General features: G+C 37.9%; 1 pseudogene; it reads right to left on the bottom strand.

Annotated features, from left to right (window-relative positions):
• Nucleotides 1-523: 523 nt before the first annotated feature.
• LOC128569460 (uncharacterized) lies at nt 524-625 on the bottom strand (annotated as a pseudogene).
• Between the last annotated feature and the right edge of the window lie 22,470 nt (nt 626-23,095).

Below are 23,095 nucleotides of genomic sequence, written 5' to 3'. Positions count from 1 at the left end.
ATTCATTTTAAAATTAAGCCCATGGGGTGATTTCAAGATTTCTGTTCTTTCTGACAGAGATACAACATTTATCAACAGCTATCTGCCTTGTTCTTTAAACAGTGTACAGAAAAGCCTATTTCTCCAATCTTTATTTCATTCTAATGGAAAAACAATGAAGTTGAAGAAAAACAGAATTATTAGATCATCTACGTTATCTTCACTGTTATGTCTCTGACACACACAGTCTCACTTTTCCTGGGCCTTCCTTTTCTGATGGTTTCCAATAACAATTCTCCCAGTACCACACGGCTGTCACTGGACCCTTGTTCCTCTTTTTAAGGTTATCTTATTATTTCTAGTAAACTCTGCCAAGTAAAACATAGTATTTCTGTTTTACTTTTCACTAGCAATGAAATAGTTTAGCTATTACATATATAAAAAGTAATGTCCATATTTAATCTTTTTTTTCTTTCTAAGTATTAAGGGGGCCTAAATGTTTTTGTTTACATGGATTGCTTTTGTAATGCTTCAGACATAGCTGTATGTGTGCCCACCACTAAGATTTCACATGTCGCCCCATCATATGTTCAGCTGATAAGAACAGATACTACACTTGATCTTAGCCAGAAGACGGAGAGGCAATCATCCCATCATATGTGACCTGCACATTCTTGCTCTTTACCTCCTGGTTTTAATTGTCAGTACCTCTGCCAAGGACTCACATTTTGAAAAAGATAATTTATGAAATCATAAGAACAGCTCTATTCTACCTGTGTAGAGTAGAAACATGTATCCAGCGATAGTAGGAGCATGTGAGCAGCCGCACAGACTCACAGGAAGGGTAAATGGGATTGAGGAGGGATCAGAGTTTCTGATTGCTGTCCTTCAACCTAAACAGAAGCTCAGTTACATGGAGTAGAGGATAATTCTGAAATAGTCACACCCAGAGATTAGATGCGTATGTGATTCATGTGCACTGATTTGGCTCCAGTACTAAGCATATTGCTTGCCATGTGGCTGGTGATCCTTTCCTAGGAATAATTTCTTGTTGGAAATACTTGGCTAATATGGAATCACCAAATGATAATGATAATAGAAATATTTGAGGCAATTTTGCTTCATAAATATTAAATCTAGCTTATTATGTACTCTTTATGGTCTTCGTCCCATTAGTTATGTTTTGACTAATGTCTACTTTCAGAATAATAGTAAAGACTCATTCTACCCTTTGTGACATCATTGGTGAACCTAGAGGATATTGTACCAAGAGAAACAGGCCAACCACAGAGGACTAACTCCGCGTGATTCCAATTATAGGAGGCATCTAAGATACTCAGACTCACAGAACCAGGGAATAGAACGGTAGTGGCAAGGGGCTGGGGGGAGAAGGGAATGGAGGATTGTCACTCAATGGGTATAAAGTTTCAGTTATGAAAAATAAATAAGTTCTAAAGACCTATTTCATATCACAGGGCCTGTAGTCAACAATATCATATCACGTACGTACACATGATTATTCTTACTACCAAGACAACAAACAGAAGGACAAACAAACAAAAACACACAAAGGAACACAGGAAAACTTTGGTAAATAATGAGTATGTTTATTACCTGATTGTGGAGTTGGTATCATTGGTGTATGCAAACTCATCAAATTGTATAGTTTAAATACGTGCAATTATATATGTGAAGTGAAGCATCCTACTTAGCTAATTTAACCATTCCACAAAGGATGTATATTTCAAAATAACACATTGTACACAATACATATACATAATTTTTGTTAATTTTAAATTTTTTTTTAAAAATTAGAAAGTACAGGTTTTTGTGTATTGTACTACAATACAATATGATTAATTGTATTTTGTTTAATTGTACTACAATAAAGCTGTTAAAAATTGCACTTTGAAAGCGATGCAGTTTCCCAGGAGAAGGATATTTCCCAAGGTCCCTTCAAAGGTGTCTGTGGAAGAAAATACACAAGGAAGGTGCCCAGAGAGGGCAGCAACGGACTCCACAGAGATCGACCCCCAACGATTCCTTCCAGGGCATGGACTCAAGATCCAATCCTGAAATTTTCTACACTGCCATTATAGAAAGATCTTAAAAATGTCTTCCCAGAAAGATTCCATAATTGCTTTGTACGAGTGCCCGCCATGGCTTTCCCATTCATCCATTTTCAGAATGAGTGTTTATTATGTTCAGTATGTACCATTTCACTAGTGTATTCTATCTTTTAGTTAATAGGAATTAAAACACAAGAATGCACAACTGGTCTTGATAAATGGGGCTGAGCATCTTCAAGATATTCTGGACTCTAAAATGGATACAGTCATGCAATCAGGTTGTCTCAATTGAAGAAAGGAAGAGTCTGCTTTAAATATGGGGCAAAGGCTCCAATTAAGGTATTATGAATAGAGGGGTAAATTGTAGCAGAAACTGCTTTCTGTCCATAAAAACAGAACAGCAACAAAAAGCTTCATTCTCTGCTTTGAAGGCACCAAAATTAGACGACATTTTTCAGCATCCCTTCTATTACAGTCTGCCCATCTGAGAGAGTGGAAGTGCTGTGTGCTGTTTCCAGGCCCAGCCAGTGAAAATCCCCCAAATCGTCATCCATTACAGCTCACTGGGATGAGAGCCACACTGTCCTTAGAAACCTCATTAGAGTTTTCATCAGTGCAAGTCCCTCTGTGACAGCTTGAATAAAGCTGTTCCTGCCACCAAGGAACGCTTGCCTTGGACCATTAGGTGAGAAATAAATAAATAAATTCATCTTCCGCAGGGGTTCTTGGTGAGAGCAGCTAACATTCTCCTACATCAAAAGCTAAATTTTAAAGTGTGACTTCCAGAGCCATTCACTTACATCAACATTCGCGACATTACAATTTCTCCTCCAAGGTATACTTTGGGGTGAAAGAGCATAAGCTAGTCAATCAAGTTCATCAGACTTTGCACTCAGCTGTTTTATTTTTAGGTCCTTTGTTAAAGGTTCACGCCGATGCCTATAATGCCACGTCTTAGCTATGAAGTGGTTTATCACCTGCCAGGAGCAATCATTTTCTCTGCTACATAGATTTGGAAATTGAGGCTCACTTAGGAAAAAGGAAGACCTTCCTCTCAATCACATTTCAGAAGTGTCAGATTCCAGACTACACTCACAGCCATTGCATGAGGCCATGGTTATGGGAAAATACCAAACAGCCTCACGTGTGGTGCTACTGACGCTGTGAGCACAGAATTTCTATGATTTGAGAAACACAGATATTTAGAGAAATTCACATTACAGAAGTCCTTATTTTAGAAAATAACTAAGAAGAATTCCTATAAACAAAGAGCACTCAGTGATTTTTAAGCAGAGGTTACTTGACAAAAATATGAAGATTCCCACATTTACAGGATGAAAGTGAAGAGTTGTACGTGATCTTCTCTATACAGTTTGCAGAGGCAAGGTTTGAATTTTTCAAACTATTTTCAAGAAATTAAAACACTATTTCCATCTAGTAAAAGTAAACTGTTTCCATAGCTCATAAAATAGTATGATTTCTGGCCTTGAGTTTTCTCACAAAATACCTAGCATCTATACCACGTGTTGGTGTAAGTTCCTTCTCTCAGAATTTAGTAATAACGTGGTTTGTGGACTTCCTACTTACTTTGCATTCATAGGCAACTTTTCTTCCCATATCGCAGTGAGTCTCTTTCATGTGTATGCCCTTTCTCATTTATCTAGAGTATTCTCCACTGACCTTTGAGAGATACATTCCAAGACACCCAGTGGCTTCCCCAAACCTCAGATAGTATCATACTCAATAGCCATCAAGCAGAATGTGTTTCTTTTTACGTCTTTCAACAACAAATTGAATGTCTTTTTCACCTTGACAACACACTTATCACTCACTGTTGCTGTAACTTCTGCAGTTTGAAGTTTGACAGAACAACTAGCACCCATTTCCTTCTGCTTCTTCAGATTTTCACAAAGAGAACAGTCATTCTTCCTAGATTTTGGCAACTTCAGCATACTTTTTTTTTTCTTATTAAATCAAGCACTTTTATCTTTTCACTAAAACGAAACATTTTATGACTGTGTTTTTGACATATCTGAATTGCCAGCATCCCTGCTCTCTCTTTGGACTATTATTAAGTAAAGTAAGAGTAACTCCAACACAAGCGCTGTGATGATATCATGACAGTGGACAGAGAGAGAGAGAGCTATTGAGTCACTAAAAGGTAGGTAGTGTGCACAGCATGGATACGCTGGACAAAGAGGTGATTCAGGTGATTCATAACCTGAGGGAGGAGAGGTGATTCAGGTGATTCATAACCTGAGGGAGGAGCAGGATTTCATCATGATACTCAGAATGGCATGAGATTTAAAACTTATGCGTTGTTTATTTCCAGAACGTTCCATATATTTGCTGACCATGTTTGACAGTGTATATGAAAATTTCAGAAAGCAAATCCATGGATGGGGGGAACTACATATTAATTTAATTATTTATTCATTCAGGAGGTGTTCACTATCTAAGAATCAATCCCTATGATAGACACCAATGATTAAATCTATCTCCAACATTCAGAACAATGCCTGGAACACAATGGCCATGAAAAATGAAAGAATGAATGAGTGAAATGAATGAATGATCTAAATTTAGCATCTAATTTAATAATTCAAGAGATACAGTGAACACTTGAATATATATGTATCAATCTTGAGACACAGTGAACACTTCAATCTATCTGTGGGCAACATTCAGGGAAACCATTTGGAAGGGATTTGTGGGAAGTAGACCTTAAGTTGAGATTGAAAAGATGGACTGGATGAGTTTAAACAGAATCAGAAAGGAAATGATGAGTGAACAAATTACAAAGGAGTGGATATACATGATACCCTTAGGGTTTATAAGGAAACCTGTCTGATTATATAAACTGTTTTCTTACCATAGCCAAGTGGCCCCATAACCCTAAACGTGTCTGCATCGATTAGACTTTCCAATTCCTACACTAATCTGGTGATCTTTTACTGCCCAGGACATTGAAAGGCATGAGTCCAGTCAACGCAAGGAATGTATCTCCTAAATCATCCTCCTGGTTGGCAGCAAACGATGGAGTAACTAGCATACTTGAGACTTGAGGGTAATCCCTGCCCATTAAATAAGAATACATAAGATTGAGGGAAGAAATCACAGATGTTAAATATAACATGGTTTTAAAGAACTATTTGTCCTTAGAGTCCTATGTATTATTGTCTTCCAGTATTATTCTCTTAAGAAAGTAAAAATTGGGCGGCGCCTGTGGCTCAGTGAGTAGGGCGCCGGCCCCATATGCCGAGGGTGGCGGGTTCGGACCCAGCCCCGGCCAAACTGCAACAAAAAAATAGCCGGGCCTTGTGGCGCGCGCCTGTAGTCCCAGCTGCTCGGGAGGCTGAGGCAAGAGAATCGCGTAAGCCCAAGAGTTAGAGGTTGCTGTGAGCTGTGTGAGGCCACGGCACTCTACCAGAGGGCCGTACAGTGACACTCTGTCTCTACGGAAAAAAAAAAAAAAAAAAAGAAAGTAAAAATTGATTCACCTTCGATAGTAAGTAGAAGGTCTATCTTGGCACTTCTGATAAACAGAAGTGCTGAGGAAAGATAGCTGTTTACATAAATCACTTAGATTTTTAAGGGAAAAAACTTTTTTTTTTTTTTTTAAAAACAGAGTCTCACCCGGTAGAGTGGTGTGGTGTCACAGCTCACGGCAACCTCAAACTCCTGGGCTTAAGCGATTCTCCTGTCTCAGCCTCCCAAGTAGCTGAGACTACCGGTGCCCGCCACAACACCAAGCTATTTTTTGTTACAGTTGTCATTGTTGTTTAGCTGGCCCGGGCCAGGTTCAAACCCACCAGCCTCCATGTACATGGCTGGTGCCGTAACCACTGTGCTACGGGCCCAGAGCCAAGGGAAAAACCATTTTTAATGTTGTATTTACATTAAGATTTTCTGGCATAAGTGAGCCTTAAAAACATTTTTAAGCCAATTTACAGAAATCCTTCTTGACCCTCTTTATTACTAGTGGCCCTATCTACAAACGAGACGTCATTCTCTCTGTCTTTGCTATACCTCTGTTTATAGCTCCTTAATTCTCCATGTGGTCAGATTTTTAAGAGCCTAATGTCATAGAAAAGTTAAGGTCCTGTGAATAAAGTAAATTTTGTTCTAAAGTTTGTGGCATCAATTTTACAATGTATAATTGGGTTAACTTTAAGATTACCTCCTGTATAAAAATATACAGTTAATACATTTAGAGTCTTAATATATTTTCAAGAAAATCCAAAAGAATTTAACAAAAAATGAGAGATACCTTTTTTAGGACACTGTTACTTCTGTCCCTTTAACCACATGATTAAAAGGAAACTTTTTTTTGTTTATGAAATCTCCTCTCTGTGCACAGAAATTGGTGTAAAGAGTGGAGACTCAGCCCAATATTTCACAATTATAGCATTCGACTCCTGGCCACTGTCATTTCAAGGATGAATGGTCACTCAGGTTAGCCAGAGCTCTTCCCAGATATTTTGCAAATTTTGGCTGGGGTTTTGTCATTGGAAAGATATGAGCTTATTCCTTCTTTCAGATAGCCCCACTGGAAAGCTGTATGAGAGCCTGAACTATAAAAATGATTGTCAGGTTTATGGGTATAAAATTTATGCAAAAAATAATATTTTCTATTATCAGTTATTTGGCTAATGCCTTATTTCTTGCAATAGTTGTGTTTATGGTTGAACATTTAATAGTTGAAAAGATTTAAGATACTTTATAGCATATATTCTATTTTCAAGTACCCCTACTTGAAAATACTCCTTGGCTCTGTATTTTTTCATTTTCTCTCAATTTGAGAAAATTTTAGAAATAACATTATTTGTGTGCATGTGTAGTTTTTAAGTGTTTGCAATGTTCGCATTTAAATTTTGGTTTTCATTCTTTACATTTAGAAAATGAATTTTTTATTTGCGTTAAAACTTTGCTATGAGTTACTGAATTTTATTGCTAAAGAAGTAGATATTCAGTATAGGTAACTAATATCATAAAAATGCCACATGTATACCATTATATATTACATATATATTATACTATTGTACATATATATATAATTACCTGTGCATTATTTAAATGGGGGAGGGAGCCTATTTAATGAAATGTAATTGTTAAATAATGAAGGCCAAGTACCATTTGACAGGCCATATGAATAATGGCACTCACTCTGCACAGAAAGTATACGTTTAATCACAGATTTATGAAAGGTCAGTTATTTGTATATTTGAACTCTCATGTTTAATCTGTCATCAATACTAAGACCATAAAAGGAAATATTTGATTTTTCTTTTCTGTGTTTTAAAGAAAGAATCGAAGCAATTTTACACAGACTATGAGTCTTGGTTATTCGTTTGTACTATCTTCTCTTTGAAGCCAAAACTTATATCTACACATGATGTAGATATCTGACATGATGGAATGAGTCTCTATCATATGATCTTCTTAGAACTAGTTGCAGAAAGCAGACTCAGGTAGATCTAGGTAATTAGATATAGATGTATCCTAATCCTGAAAAATACACATTTTAGATACAAGAGGAGCCTCTTTAAGAAATACACACACACATGCACAGAGGGTACCAAAAAAAAAAAAAGGCATACAGGTGTTAAAAAAGGAAAAAACTGTATTAAATTTGTAATACTCAAGCATGTTTGGTGATTTCGGCAATTACAAAAGGTGTTCAAGGTGACTTATATTCATCTTTTGTTACTGGTATATATTAAGTATTGTAGTATTGGTATATTTTTTCCTTTCTTAAAATGAATATACATTTTGTGGCATCTTCTGTATATAAACTAAAAATACAGTTATATAATTAAGGGGCACAGGACTTTGTAAGAACCCCTTGCAAGGGAAGGTCCCTGAAGTTTAAGTTTTATTAGAATACTGTTAAAATGTTCTGTGAGTATATACCACTACTGTCTTTCATGTTAGCCATGTTAGCCATGGTTTCCAAGTGTAACATCTGCAAAGTGAAATAGGGCAATAAGAATATGCACACAGTTCAAAAATCCTGAATATAATGTTTAGAAATTGCATTTGGTCATGTGCTATGATAGTCATTTATCAATTTTTTTAATGTTACCATTTTTTAATCCCATTTCATCATGACCTTTCAAACAACAGAATAAAATGAGCAGGGGGAAGAGGAAAACGTTTGGAAAAGTAATATGCTTAGTCACGATAACTTTATATGGAAAAATTGTTATGGAAAGTTCTATAATTAGGCCTCTTGCATTAACATCAAATGTTTAGAAATTTTATGAATAAATGTGTGACAATTTGCTTCCATCTTTATGATGGTACAATTGATCAAAGCAGCAATAGAGGATATACCATATGTTTTCTGCAAGGAGCAACGAGATAGGGGAATACAGTTAAAGGGAATAAATAAAAGCATAAAACAAGAGAAGGGTCTTGCAGGCAGATGATAATAACATACGCTGAATATAATGAATGCAACCCTCTGCACCTGAAGACAAAGTGTAAAATATACAAATATAAAATAAAAACCTCATAGACTATCAGATTTTTTACTGAAAATACTTACTGTAGCTTAGGCTGCTATGATGAAATACCCTAGAACAGATGGCTTAAACAACAAACATTTATTTCTCACAGGTCTGAAGGCTGTGAAGTCCAAGGTCAAGGTGTGAGCAGGTTTGGCTCTCGGTAGGAGTCCTCTTACCCTTACAGATGGCCACCAAGTTTCTGTGTGCTAATATGACCTTTTCTTTTGGGGTGTATAGAGAAAGAAAAATCTCCTTAACAAGTATAAGGTCAGCAATTTCATCATGAGGAGTTCACTTTCAATCCCTAATCAAAACCTAACTACATCTGAATGACTTCATCTCTAAACATCATCAGATTCCCCAATGTTAGAACTCTAATAAATGAATTTGGGGGATAATATAAGACTAGTCTAGGGCGGCGCCTATGGCTCAAGGAGTAGGGCGCCGGTCCCATATGCCGGAGGTGGCGGGTTCAAACCCAGCCCCGGCCAAAAACCACAAAAAAAAAAGAAAAAAAAGGAAGACTAGTCTAGTTACGGTGCCATTTATTTTTATGATTGTTATTCTAGAAACTATCTGGCCCTATTTTCCTAATAGGTTACTGTGGGGAGGGGGGGGTGTCATACTTAACTATATCAATAAATCATTGTACACTTTGAGAAAAAGAAAATTCTAATAAGATAGAATATTAGCATAAAGGAGCAAGTAAAATAAAGATGAAGGGTATCCATTGCAAATGCAAAGCAAAATGATATTTGATACACATGGGGAAGAGCAGATTAAGGAGTAGGGCACCTTAGAGGCAGAAACCACAGCAATATATGCCTCCTAGTTCATTTCATGAAACTACAATGGACCCTGGTCTCCTGTAGTTACTTTTGGAAGTGTGTACAAAGAAAAATGCATGCCACATGACTGAATGAATTATTGCCTATCCTTACTATGAAAGCAATGTCACAGGCATCAGTTATACTCGTTAATTCATGAATCTAATTTTATTCTACTTGTTATACTCTTTTTAATATCCTTTAATTTACCATCTTTATTTTTCATTTTCCAAGACTGCTATATTTAGCTGATATATTAGTGAGGAACCCAGCTGGAAATGGCACCCTCAAATTAGTATAATTGGAGAAAGATTTAATAAAATGAGTAATTATAGTACAAAGGTATAGAGGCTACAAAAGATAGTGTAGTCCCTGGAACTAAGCACAGGGCGTGTGCAAATTATTAGGCCTACCCTATTTCCCCGACAGTGTCTTATTTTAAGGTGTGCTCCCAAAGATGCGCTAGGTCTTATTTTCAGGGGACGTCTTATCTTTCCTGTAAGTAGGTCTTATTTTCGGAGGATGTCTTATTTTCAGGGAAACGGGGTTTACAAATAGGGAAAGCAAGACCAAGCTACCTTGAGAGGACCAGTGACATTCAGTGAAGGAGCATAGGTATTCCCTACACCTCACTGGAGGGAGCTGGCTTATCTCATGCTCTTCCCTTCCTTCTTATCATCATAGGCTTGAGGTTAAGGGAATCTATTCACACCAGCCATACATGTGAGCCTCTTACACAGAAAAGCCAGAAGGAAAACAGTAGAAAATAGACATGAAGGGCCCAGCTGATTAAACTCAACTAATAAGACGCTGTAATTTTTTTAAATAAAATATATTGCTTGCCAAATTAATATATGCACATGGTTAGACAGTCAAATAAAACAAATGATACAATAAAAAGCAATCATCTTTTGCCCAGTCTTCCCATCTCTAAACTTTGTCCCTGAACATCACGTTTCAAGCCACTTTAGGTTTTAGCTTTCTAACGCGTGAATAATATGAACACTTTGAATAAGAGTCTCATAATCCGATTTCTTGATTTAAAAATTGCCTGCTGACTTTGTGTTATAAAAGATAAAGATTTAGGTCATTTGAACCAATACTGTTTCCTCTGCCCTTCCCAACTGCTGTCATTTTTAGCGCTAAAAGTTAATTTGTAGATTTAACAGAAAACTCGCTTTGTTCAAAATGCTATTTTGTAATTGTAAAGCAAGTTTCTTTGATTTGATGAGAGAGTTAACTAAGAAAATGCATTTTCTGGAAACATCCATGAAGAAGTCCATTTAACTCTTCCATGAACAAACGTTTCTTACTTCAGTCAGGTTCATTTTATATACTTTATAAACAGTAAAATTAATAAATTTTTGGCATACAGATAAATGAGTTTTGACAAATGTGTACAGATCAAGGTACGGGATATTTTCATCACTCTAAGAAGTTCCCTTGTGCCCCGTTATAGCCAAACCCCTTCCTCTAACCTCAACTCTTGACAGCTACTAACCTCACTTTTATCCCTGTAACTTTGCTTTTTCTTGAATATAAATAGAATCATATATAATATAGCTTTTTGTGTCTAAGAAACTCTTCCCTTAGTATAAAACTTTCAAGAGTCTCCATGCTGTTGAATATATCACTATCAAATTTCTTGTTAACATTGTATGAATTCATCACATTTTTAACACAGTAGAACCTGTGTAAATTGACTGCCCAAGAGACTTTAGAAACGGACACAAGCAAATAACTAAGCCTGCGGTAGTGATATGTGGTGGGTGTCCAGTCCATGAAAATTAGGTCAACTTAAAGAGGTGTTCAGTGTAGGGAGGTGGTCAACTGTCAACGTTCTACTGTGTTTCCTTAGAAGTTAAATATGCTATGATTTTTTATTTTAAGAGAAGAGAAAAGACATTCCTCATATAAAAGTGTAATATGTAGCTCTGATCAGCAGCTATTTTATCCTTTTCCTGATAATTTTTCTGTTTTTCAAATTACTTAATTAATGCACATTTTTAAAATAAGGTCATTATTTACAACCTTTTAAGGGAAGGGGACGTATTTTTTTAAATTTCATTAAGAGAAAAAAATTTCACAAAACTCTAACATGATTTGTGAAATGAAAACATTAATTCTAAAACCTTTAAAGACAGAGACCACCTCTTAAGAAATGTAATAAAGACTTTGTGAGGTTCTAATATAATTCATTTGATGATAATATATCAAATCACAATTTAATTAATATTATCTTTAAAAAAGAATGAGGGATAATTGTGTATGTAGTTCTTTATAATATATTAAAAATATTTTTCTTTCAACTCCTCATAATAACAGATGCAAAACAGAGTTTTAACAATAAATTTTATCTTTTAATTTATGAGTGCATGATAATGATAAAAAGAGTTCTAATTTTCACCTGTCTAGAAAGCCAAACTTTAACTTTCTGTGGCAGAGAGAAAAATATGTCATGGGAAAGCAGTTTAAGGAAAATGGCATGAGTTAGAAAAAAAGGATGGATTTTTTAATAGCTCACAAATAGAAGAAATGTATCATTTTATCCAATATCCAAAACATATGAGAGAAAAGTATTTCTTAGACTTTATAAAAGGATGCATTGTAATAGAAAATTTCATTTGGAATAAAATGATATTTGTATGTCAAGATCAAAAGAAAATAATAAACTAATTGGTCAAGCAGGAGTATCAGCCAAACTAGCGCTATCTCATCCAGAGCTAATGAAATTCTGGAAAGATATTTCTAAGACATGCAAAAAATAATTTGGTCCAATATAAAAATGAAAATGAAATGAACAGCTTGTTAATTAGTTATGAAATCATACCATATGCATGGGAAGAAAACAATAGCAAAGAAGAAGTTTTTAAATAGAAAAAGGAACCAAAAAATTCTTCTGCACCCTTTTTTTACCTTAAACTGTGTGTTGAGGTCACTCTATTCCTAGTGGTCACTACAGCACTAAGCGACAGGTGCCTAGTCCATTCCTCAGGACATTCTCCCTGTCAGTTGACAGGTGCTATTTGACTCAATGCACACGTGTCCTTTTCAGATTTCTGAAGACTCGGTTTTTACTTTGTTCAGCTAACAGAGATAATACAATATTGTTTGGAAAGTTGAGCCAGGCAAAATATAGAGACAATTTTCCCAGAACAGGAGAGGTTTATATATTTACAGACTTCACAATAAAGAAAAGCCATGTGTGAGGCAATGTTGCCAAAGAAACTTATGATGAGAGACAGAGAAATAGGAAAGTTAGTTGGCATAGAGTGAGAAATATTAGAGAACACGTTTTGCTCTCTTTACTCCTTGGTCTAACCCCCAAATAAAAGAACACACTTACACGGGCACATGGAAATATGATAATAAGATACAACCATGAGTTTATTCAAAGTCCTATTAGTGAAAAAGGGCTCTGGGTATTTATAGATTATGGCAAAGAAGAGCATGAGGGAAACTCTTCTGGGAAACTTCATTTCTACTCCAACCATCAAGTGGAAAATATGATAAGTGATTAAAAAGGATAGAGGGCATCGTGGTGCTGCATTAGTTTTCATTGCAGTTGTAGTGAAATCAAAATGTCAGCTCCTACCTCATTGGGTAAGTTCGTGTCTTCAAGAGAAATTTTTCTTCTGTGGCCACCAACTGTACCTTTTTACCATAATCTTTCATAAAAATACTCTCAATGTTTTGCAATTGTTAACTGGCAACTATACTAAATGATTACACAAGATCACAAATATTAAACATTGTTCCTTAAGCAATGCCTTGAACAAGCAGTCAGGATTTTACTAAGAATTATTTATTTGCAAGGCAAAAGCAGGCACATCTCAGATTCATCAATGGGTCAAAGGTAGGGTCCCCAAACTGTTCAGAATCTGGGTTCCAGGGTTTGTTGGTTTAAAAAAAAGGAACTTCAGAACTTCAGAGCCACAAGGATAGGCCTATTGAGATAGCTGCCCTGCCACTCCCCAGAGAGTGTCTGCTGCCTTCTAAACTAGGACAGCCTAGGTGTATTCATTCATCTAAGTATATTTACAGGATGCACAGGGCTAGGAGTTGGAGACCCAACAATAAAGAGGACAGACAAGTTAAATTCTCCCTTGGAACTCACATACACACAAAAAATCAGAAGTAATGTATGCAGAAGAAGAAAAAAATAATGTCATAATGAGTGTTCTGTGCTCAGGGAGAAAGGAAAATTATTTAAATAAAGTAAAGAAGGTGTGGCCTTTGAACTGGAATCTAAAAACGAATGAAAAATTGTCAGCCATGGGCATTGAGAGAAATTCCAAGCAGAGGAAACAGCAAATGCATACTGACCATGTGACTTTACCTCTCAAAACTCATTTTTTATTCTGCAAAGAAGGAGAATCATATCTGTCTTATAGGCTTACTACATAGACTTAGAGAAAATCAGCCCACATTGTAATGAGGGCCTCATATCCCTTTTCATCACCTTCCCTCTGATGCAAAAACTCCCCCACTCACACAACTCAAGCGTCAGTATTATGTAGTTTACTACCAGTGGACAGGGGATATCAACATTTTTAAGGACAGGCAAAATTGTAAAAGAAAAATTATTTAGAAATATAATGTATGCATTCTAGATATTTTATAAAGAAAGAATTTTATATTTTAAAATAAATCAAAATAAGGTCATTGAGTCACTGAGCCTATAAAGTGAAGTATTCTGAGCAAGGGTCCTCCAATGAAGGACCAAGAGCCCCGAGAGGACCTGGCTCACCTCTGGAATATCACCACCTGCAAGAAAATCCCAGTTCTTTCCTAGCTCAGTTATTCCCCAAGTGATTACCACGCAACTTTATCAGGAAAACAAAACATACCATGTTTTCCATTGTTTCCTCTGTTTTGTCTTCCTGATAAAACTATCATCTTTTTTTCCTCTGTGAGTTCTCCCCACGCCCATTTTTTTCAGAGGTATGTGGCGAGGGGGGCGGTTACACACATTTTGGTTACATAATTCGCATTTGTACATTTGAAATCATGGATGTTGTAAGCATGCCCTTCACTCAGAGTATGTACATTGCACTCATGAGGTGTGAGTTGAACCTAGGCCTCCTTTCACTTCCCTGCTACTAGATTTCCTCTGCTGTTTGTTTATTTGTTTTGAGACAGAGTCTCACTCTGTCACCCTGTGTGGAATGCTGTGGCATCATCAGACCTCACAGCAACCTCAAACTACTGGGCTCAAGCAGTCCTCTTGTGTCAGCTTCCTGAGTAGGTGGGACTAGAGATGCCTGCCATGGCACCCAGCTAGTGTTTTCTATTTTTAGTAGAGATGAGGGTCTTACTATTGCTCAGGCTGGTCTCAAACTCCTGAGCTCAAGAGATCCACCCACTTCAGCCTCCTAGAGCATGAGGGTTGTAGGTGTGAGTCCCTGTGCCCAGCCAAGTTTCCACTGAGTTTTCCTTCCCCATGTGCACTTCAGTGTTTGTTAATCCACTAATTCCAGTTGCATATTGAAAACATGTGGTGTTTGTTTTTCCACTCTTGGGCTACTTCACTTCTCCAGTTCACCCGGGTTGTTGCAAAAGACTGTACAACACCATTTTTTTTCTTCTCAACCCATGCACTTTTTTAAATGACATGCAACCAAGTGATAAGATAGAGCCAAAGGAACAAGGTAGAGCAAAGACCTACAGGATGGCACTCAGGAGAGTAGAGGGTCATTTCCTTCCAGGGTTTCTGCTTCCTACCTCTCTTACCACAGATGCTCTGGGCTGGACTTGAACTGCTGAGCTCAAAGTCGGCAATTTCACACACTAGTACAAAGTAGAGGAGTTGATTTACTCACCCAGCAGGCAAGAGAAAGAAAAGATGGGGAAAGGAAAGAGTAAGGAAGCCAGGGATTAAGATTTAAAATTACATTTAATAAAGAGCTTGAACAATCTTACGATCCAATAAAAATTGTAGACTAATTGTCAAGTAAACTGCCAAAAGATATGTGTTCCCCCAAGAAGATATAAGTTGTGGCAGGCATTATTATTTAGACCTTGAAATAGGAAAAAAAAAAAAAAAAAAGAGGGGGGAACTAAGTACCTTAAAATAACAGTGAATAAAATATGGGTTTGGGAAATATTAAATGAAAAACGTGTATCTCTTTTACTGAATCTATATATATATATATATTTATTTATTTATTTATTTGTAGAGACAGAGTCTCACTTTGTTACCCTCAGTAGAGTGCTGTGGCATCACAGCTCACAGCAATCTCCAACTCCTGGGCTTAGGCGATTCTCTTGCCTCAGCCTCCCCAGTAGCTGGGACTACAGGTGCCCACCACAATGCCTGGTTGTTTTTTGTTGCAGTTTGGCCAGGGCCGGGTTTGAACCCGTCACCCTCGGTATATGGGGGCACCACCCCTGAATCTATATTTTTAAATAGGGGAGGTCAAAAGAGAGTCTGAGAAAATTTTTTTTATTCAGTATGATTTATACAAACTCCTATAAAAGAACCCCCCGAATATGATATTCTTATAAAACATTAGAAATTACTGTTAGTTTGAAAGCTATGTTTATTACATTTCAGCTGGACTTATTCTGGTTTACTCACTTGTTGATTTCCAGGAAAATACAACTTGTGACATTAACCAGAGACAGGCCTCTGTTTCCCAAGAACTGTTGGGAAACATCAGTGACTCATGTAAGGGAATAAACAAAAATATTACCAAAAAGAAAAGATATTTCACAGCTATAAATACACACTAAAATTACAGACCTCTTTTCCACAGAAAGCTATAAAGAAAATTGTTTTAAAAAGAAAAAGAAAAAGAAAGTGGTTTTGCAGAAGATAAACATAGTGGAAAGCAGTAAAAAAAAAAAAATGGAGTAATTTTAAAATACATTTTCCTTTTCAAGAAAGTCAAGAGTATAAAGGGTTCATTTCTTTGTTGCTTCTTTTGTTGTTGGTTTTTGCTTTTCCCTTTAGCCATTTGTCCTCTCTGCATAGATTGTCAGAAAATGGCCAGTAGTTCACCCACCATACTGATTTAGCCAAAGTATTATTACTTGAGACACTCAGCTCCTACCAATAGCATAAAGTCATCTTTTTACATCTCATTAGATTTATTTCTGCATTCAAAAATTTATACATATACCATAGTTTTGCATAATGTACTATATTTGAAGAACAACATACTAAACTTCTGGGAGAATGTACCCAGATAGGGCAGGGGAGCTCCATGCACACCCCACACTTCCAGACCTTGCCCCACACATTCCTTCTGCTTGGTATTTTCTGAGTTGTATCCTTCATAGTAAATCACTAAGAGCAAGTAAAATGCTTTTGGGATTCATTTGAGATACTCTAGCAAATTATCAAAATTGGACACAGGAAGGGGATGGAGAGAGAGGGAATGGGTTAGGTAGAAAATTCTGACTTTAGAGTCAAGTCAGGTTGAAGTGTGAGCATCCAGGGACCCAGCACTTGCAACTGGCATCTGTAATGAGGGAAACCTTCTGGGACTGCGCCCTGGAGCCCGTGATGCCTGATGATAACTGTGGATGGAAAAAAAAAAAAAAAACCCATTTGGTATCCGGAGCAAGTAGAGTGCTCAGAGTGTCCATGTGCTCCTGACATGTTTCTGTCACCCTTTAAACATTTGCTCACTCTCTGCCATAAAAACCTGTTATATATTTGTTTTAATGCTGATGTCATGTATTCACCCCTCTCCCCCAGCTCTATAATCAGCCACTTCTTGAAGAGCAGAGCTTCCTTTTATGGTAAGTTTGCTTGCAGAAATTAAAATCTGAGATCTTGGTATGAACATTACTACCGGGGTGTCTTGCTTGTGGTCCCTATTAGCAAATAGAATTATGAAATATGTACAACTATAGACATATATATAATCTTGTACATAATCTATTATACACGCACACAAAATATATATTCATATGTATACTTAATACAAATACACACCATTATGTGTAAATATTTATAAATTTTTCAATGTCTACTTAACTCTACACAGTCCTGTGAGTCTGAGCTTTATGAGTTTAAAAGTTCTGCTTCTTACGAGGACACTGGGGCACAGAAAGCAGCCCCCTGACCTTGCAGTTACAGCTGTTTCCCTTGCACTTTGGGATCTTGGTGCCCCAGAAGAAGAACAAGCATCAGGATGATGCCAGCGAGCATAATTGACTCCGGTCGTCAGCAGAAGGGAGAGTTTCTGTGATTTTTTGGTGCCAATGTGAACTGTTTAAGCATCTCTTGGTACCCCTTCACTCAATTTTGAAGTCAAATGGCAAAGTCAGGAGCCAGTGAAGGATGTGACAAGGACTTGGAGCTCTTAGGAACGAGAGTCTGGATTCTACCACCGAGTCAGTCACCTGCAACGGCTGGGCCCTGGCTGAGAGCGGAGGGAAACTGGAGTGGAAATAGAGGAAGATGGTCTGTTTCTGTGGCAGCGCTGACACCTGCTTCAGTTGTGGGGATCCTTCGTGCCACTGACCTCTCCCTTCCGGACATTTCCCCTGGGAAAGAGGTCCACCAGAATCCAGGAGAAGTTGCTCAGAAAACTAAAATGAAGAAGTAGATTAACCAGTGGACACTAGGTGGTGCCACTCAGATCCTGTGGCACCACCTGTCAACAGACCTAAACTCAAGTTCTTCCCAGGAAGGATCCCTGGCTGGAAGGAGCTTGCCTTAGTCCGTTTGTATTGCTGTGAAAGAATGCCTGACGCTAGATAGTTTATAAGGAAAAGAGACTGATTTGGCTCATAGTTCTGCTGCCAGCATCCATCTGGTTGGCTCATGGAGAGGGACCCAGGAAGCTTCTCCTCAAGCTGGGAAGTGAAAGGGAGCAGGCACTGGGAAATCACAGGGTGACAGAGGAGGGAGGTGACAGGTTCTTTTTAACAATTAGCTCTCAGGAAAACTAACAGAGGGAAAAATCACTCATTACTTGGAGGGTGTCACCAAACCATTCATGAGGGATTCACCATCAGGACCCAAACACTTCCCTTTAGGCCCCACCTCCAACACTGAGGAGCCAATTTCAACAAGAGATTCAGAGAAGACAAATTTCCAAACTGTCACAGAGCTTTTTTGTCTAAGAACGCGGGCCTTGTAAGGACAATTTGCATCCAATGACTGGGCAGTGAAGGTCTATAACGTCTGGTTCCCTCTCCCAGATTGGGGACAACTCTGAAGGGACACCCAGGTTTCAGATTTCTCATGGGAAGAGCTGAGTCATTGAGACTGTCTACTTTCTCCCTTTCTTTGATTCAGCTTTCTTCCAGCTTCCTTTTCCCACACCTGCTAATCCTGACAGGGCGCCCTAACAAATACCCAGCACCGGGGGTCCCTCCCTGAGGACTCTTCCGGGCAGCAGTTAGCGTGTGAATAAATTACCAATTTATACCGTGCACAAAGAACTCCTCCCCAACCCACCCACTGCAGCCAGGGGATCCAGTCCTTCAGTTTACCTTGTCCCAGGAAGGGTTTTACTACTAACATAAAAGCAGGGTTCACCTATAGTTACTTCCTTCATGGATTTTGTTCTGTGGTCTGATGTCCTGGAGGAGATTATAATAGCTGCTGAAAGGGAGCAGAAACAGAGGAAGAGCGCTGAGGCTGCTGAGAGCTTGGGAGTTCTCCAGAGCAGTGAAGACCCTCTGCTCACTGCCATGCAATTCCCAGGGAGGCCGAAGTCAGAGGCCGTGGGGCCCACAGCTCGGAAATTATTAGGTGCTACAATTCTGGCTTCTAGCGGGAATTCTTTTAGAAACAGCAAGCATTGAATACTAGGCATCTGAATTTTCCGTCACTATATATTCCACAGCCTCAAGTATATAAAAGAAAAAAAAAACTGCTATTCCATCAAAACTTCCTTCATGCTTGGTTTTGAGTGTCCTATTAGCTACTAACAGGGGTGGGAGAGCAGAGTAAGGGGCCCACTTGATGTGTTCAAGTTATGTAAAGAGACCCTGTTAATGGCTGAGAGTGACTTTTCTACCAGTTAGGTGGGATGGATGTTTGTACCATACTGAATTTCATTTAAAAGATATAAATATGACATTCCTCCAGACTTGCTCCACTCTCAACCAGTCACATAAAGGTATCAGAAATGCAAGTTACAATGGCAGTTTAATTAATAATTGATAGTAATAAAAATAACATACACATAGTTCTCTGAATTTTCTTGACACTTATATATTAATATCCATAATCACTGTTTTAATGTCTCTTGATTAATATTCCATAATATGCTAGATACACAGTAGGAATCACGAACAGAAAAGTACATCGGCAACAATAGTTGCAAATGTTCTCAAAAACACAAGTTCTGTATAATGCATAAAGTTCTATACATTTTGTATGGGATATTTATGCATGATGTGAGTGTTGAAAGAGTTGTCCTCTAAAATTCTTGCCAATTCTGAGATTCTATGATTTCTTTTTTATTTTCGGTCCAGAAATTGTTCACCTAGCTTGGCATCTATTTCAGGGAAAAGAGACCAATGTCTGAGAAATACATGAATACATCGGATATAAATATAGGAAAATTATAAAGTAGGCGGTTGTAAATGTGTTAAGTCTATGATTGACAGTGAGAAGTGCTCTTTAAGGTAGAAATGGATATTATTATTATTATTATTATATCCAGCTATAATTTAATTGCAATACTGCTACCTGGCCTTACACTAATTATTATAATGCATGCATCACTCAGCTAATTACACTTCCTCCTGGTAAGAGACACAGTTAATGTCCCACCCACATCCCTTTGGGCCTTATTATTTCAACTGTAAGTCTTTCTTACATATAAAATGCATGTGGGAAATCTCTCCATACCCTGTCTTGGTTTGGATTCATCCTAAAGAAAATCTTGAAGCAGGATCTGAGGGAGAGTTTTTGTTTTTTATTTTAGTTTTAGGCTATGAGTGTTTCCATGAAGCATGGTGAGGGAAGACAACGAAACAGAAAATGAAGAACAAAAAATATAGGATGCATTCGTTTTTGTTTGTTGTTTTGTTTGAGATAGATTTTCACTCTTTGCCCTGGGTAGAGTGCCGAGGTATCATAGCTCATAGCAACCTCAAACTCTTGGACGATCCTCTTTTCTCAGCCTCCCAAGTAGCTGGGACTACTAAAGGCATGTGCCAGCATGCCCAGCTAGTTTTTTTCCTATTTTTAGTAGAGACAGGGTCTCACCGTTGCCCAGGCTGGTCTCGAACTCATGAGCTCAAGCTCTCTGCCTGCCTTGGCCTCCTAGAGTGCTAGGATTACAGGCATGAGCCACCAAGCTGGGTCAATAGGATGCTTTAGTAAGCAGTTAATTCATGAACTTCTCTGGCCAATATTTTGAGAATTATTCTAGTTACTTGACCCATTCGAGTGAAAAACTTGAGCTGAAAATAAAAAATACAGACGTTTAGAAACTCTAGGAATTAATACAGAGCCTCACCCATTAATATTTCTGTGTCACTGCGACTCCACACTGAGCTAACATTCATGGCTCCAGGGCCTCGAAGAAGCATACTATGGCCAAATAAGAGAGCAGATGACTTTTAGTTCAGCATACCTGTAATTTGATTTTTCAAGGAGGCTTCTTTCCAAAGCTTGAGATATAAAAGTATGTCATTTCTGCTAAATAAGTAAGTTTCTTGCAGACCCTTCTATTCAAAGTAGAAAGAGACATAAAAACTGAACATTCAGGGAGGTAGAATAGAGTGGCAGGAAGTTGTCAGAGGAATAGATGATTGCAAATATGTAGCATTCCAATAAAAATAACTGTTTTCACGGTGGTAGGAGGAAGTCCCTAAGATAAGTCACAGGAAAAATAATATACTTAATGCTATATAAATAATAGATGTAAGGTGTCATAATTTAAAATTATATAAAACATGATTTACATACTAACAGGGCAATTAAAACAAAAGGAAAATCAATAGCAGTTATATGGGCTAATTAAAGTCAATATATGTGTATTTCATGAGTTACTTGGTTCTGCCAGGCACTGGGGCAGGTGCTAGGATTTACAGTCTTACAAAAATATTCTTTATATATGTTCCATGAGTCAGAACTATCATTAAAATTATTTCATATTTGTTTTCTAGGTTTGGCAAAACCTTTATACAAGTCAAAAACAGGTGATCTAACTGACCAATTATCTAATGATATTAAATTTTTTTTTCAATGTGATAATGACATTGTATTTACATAGGGTCTTTCTCCTTTGAAAACAAGATCCACTCCACTGCCGTCTTCTCCTCTCTTTCTTCCTCCTTCTCTTCTTTGTGGTCCTTCTCCAGCGGGTTACTGGAATCCTCTGTCGCCCCTCCCTGAAATCTACGACTGCCACTGCTGTCAGCTCCTTGGGTCAAACCCTCCCACCTCCAGCCCAGGCAGTCCTATGGGAGCTACGTCTCATAAACCACCTCACCCCACAATGTCCAAAAAACTCATGAAAACATGCTCTGCATCTCCTATCAATAGAGAAATACAAATCCAAACCACACTAAGATATCTCCTAACTCCAGTGAGAATGGCTCATATTAAAAAGTCCCAAAACAACAGATCCTGGCATGAATGCAGAGAGAAAGGAACTCTTACACACTGCCGGTGGAACTGCAAACTAGTTCAAGCTCTATGAAAAACTGTACGGAGAGGGCTGCGCCTGTGGCTCAGTGGGTAGGGTGCCAGCCCCATACACCAAGGGTGGTGGGCTCAAACCCGACCCCGGTCAACAGTCAAACTGCAACAAAAAAATAGCTGGGCATTGTGGCAGGCTCCTGTAGTCCCAGCTACTCAAGAGGCTGAGGCAAGAGAATTGCCTAAGCCCAGGAGTCTGAGGTTGCTGTGAGCTGTGACACCACAGCACTCTACCGAGGGCAATAAAGTGAGACTCTGTCTCTACAAAAATAAATAAATAAATACGCTGTATGGAGATACCTCAGAGAACTTAAAGTAGGCCTACCATTTGTTCCAGCATTCCCACTACTGGGTATATACCCAAAGGAAAAAGTGTCATTTTATAAAAAGGATACCTGCACTTGAATGTTTATAGCAGGACAATTTACAATCACAAAGACATGTAGACAACCCAATTACGCACCAATGCATGAATGAATTCATAAAACGTGGTATATGCATACCATGGAGAACTACTCAGCCATAAAAAATGGCCATCTCGGATCTTTTGTGACAACCTGGATGAAACTGGAAACCATTCTTCCAAATGAAACATCACAAGAATGGGGAAAAGACTCTCATACTCAATATCAAACTAGAACTAATCGATCAATACTTAGTGCACATATGGAAATCAATATCAGTGAAAATCCAGCAGGCAGGAGGGGGAGGGGGGATGGAGAAGTACACACTTACTGGGCATAATTGTATAATATGAAATATTAGACAGTGTGCACTGTCTGGGCAAAGGTCACACTTACAACTTTGACTCAATCTGTACAAAAACAAAGTATGCAAACAATACCCTCTAATATTCTGAAATTGAAAAAAATATTTAGGCAAAAAATACTTTGGATAGCTAAGATTTCGGATATGCTTTAAAATAATACAGCTTTTTTTTTTTTTTTTTTGAGACCAGAGTCTCACATGTCATCTTGGGTAGCGTACTGTGGCATCACAGCTCACAGCAACCTCAAACTCTTGGGCTTAAGCGATTCTCTTGCCTCAGCCTCCCAAGTAGCTGGGAGGTGCCCACCACAATGCCCA

This window comes from Nycticebus coucang, chromosome 17 (assembly GCF_027406575.1).
Source record: "Nycticebus coucang isolate mNycCou1 chromosome 17, mNycCou1.pri, whole genome shotgun sequence".
In the NCBI taxonomy this organism is placed as follows: Eukaryota; Metazoa; Chordata; class Mammalia; order Primates; family Lorisidae; genus Nycticebus; species Nycticebus coucang.
This window is presented reverse-complemented; position numbering and strand designations above follow the sequence as displayed.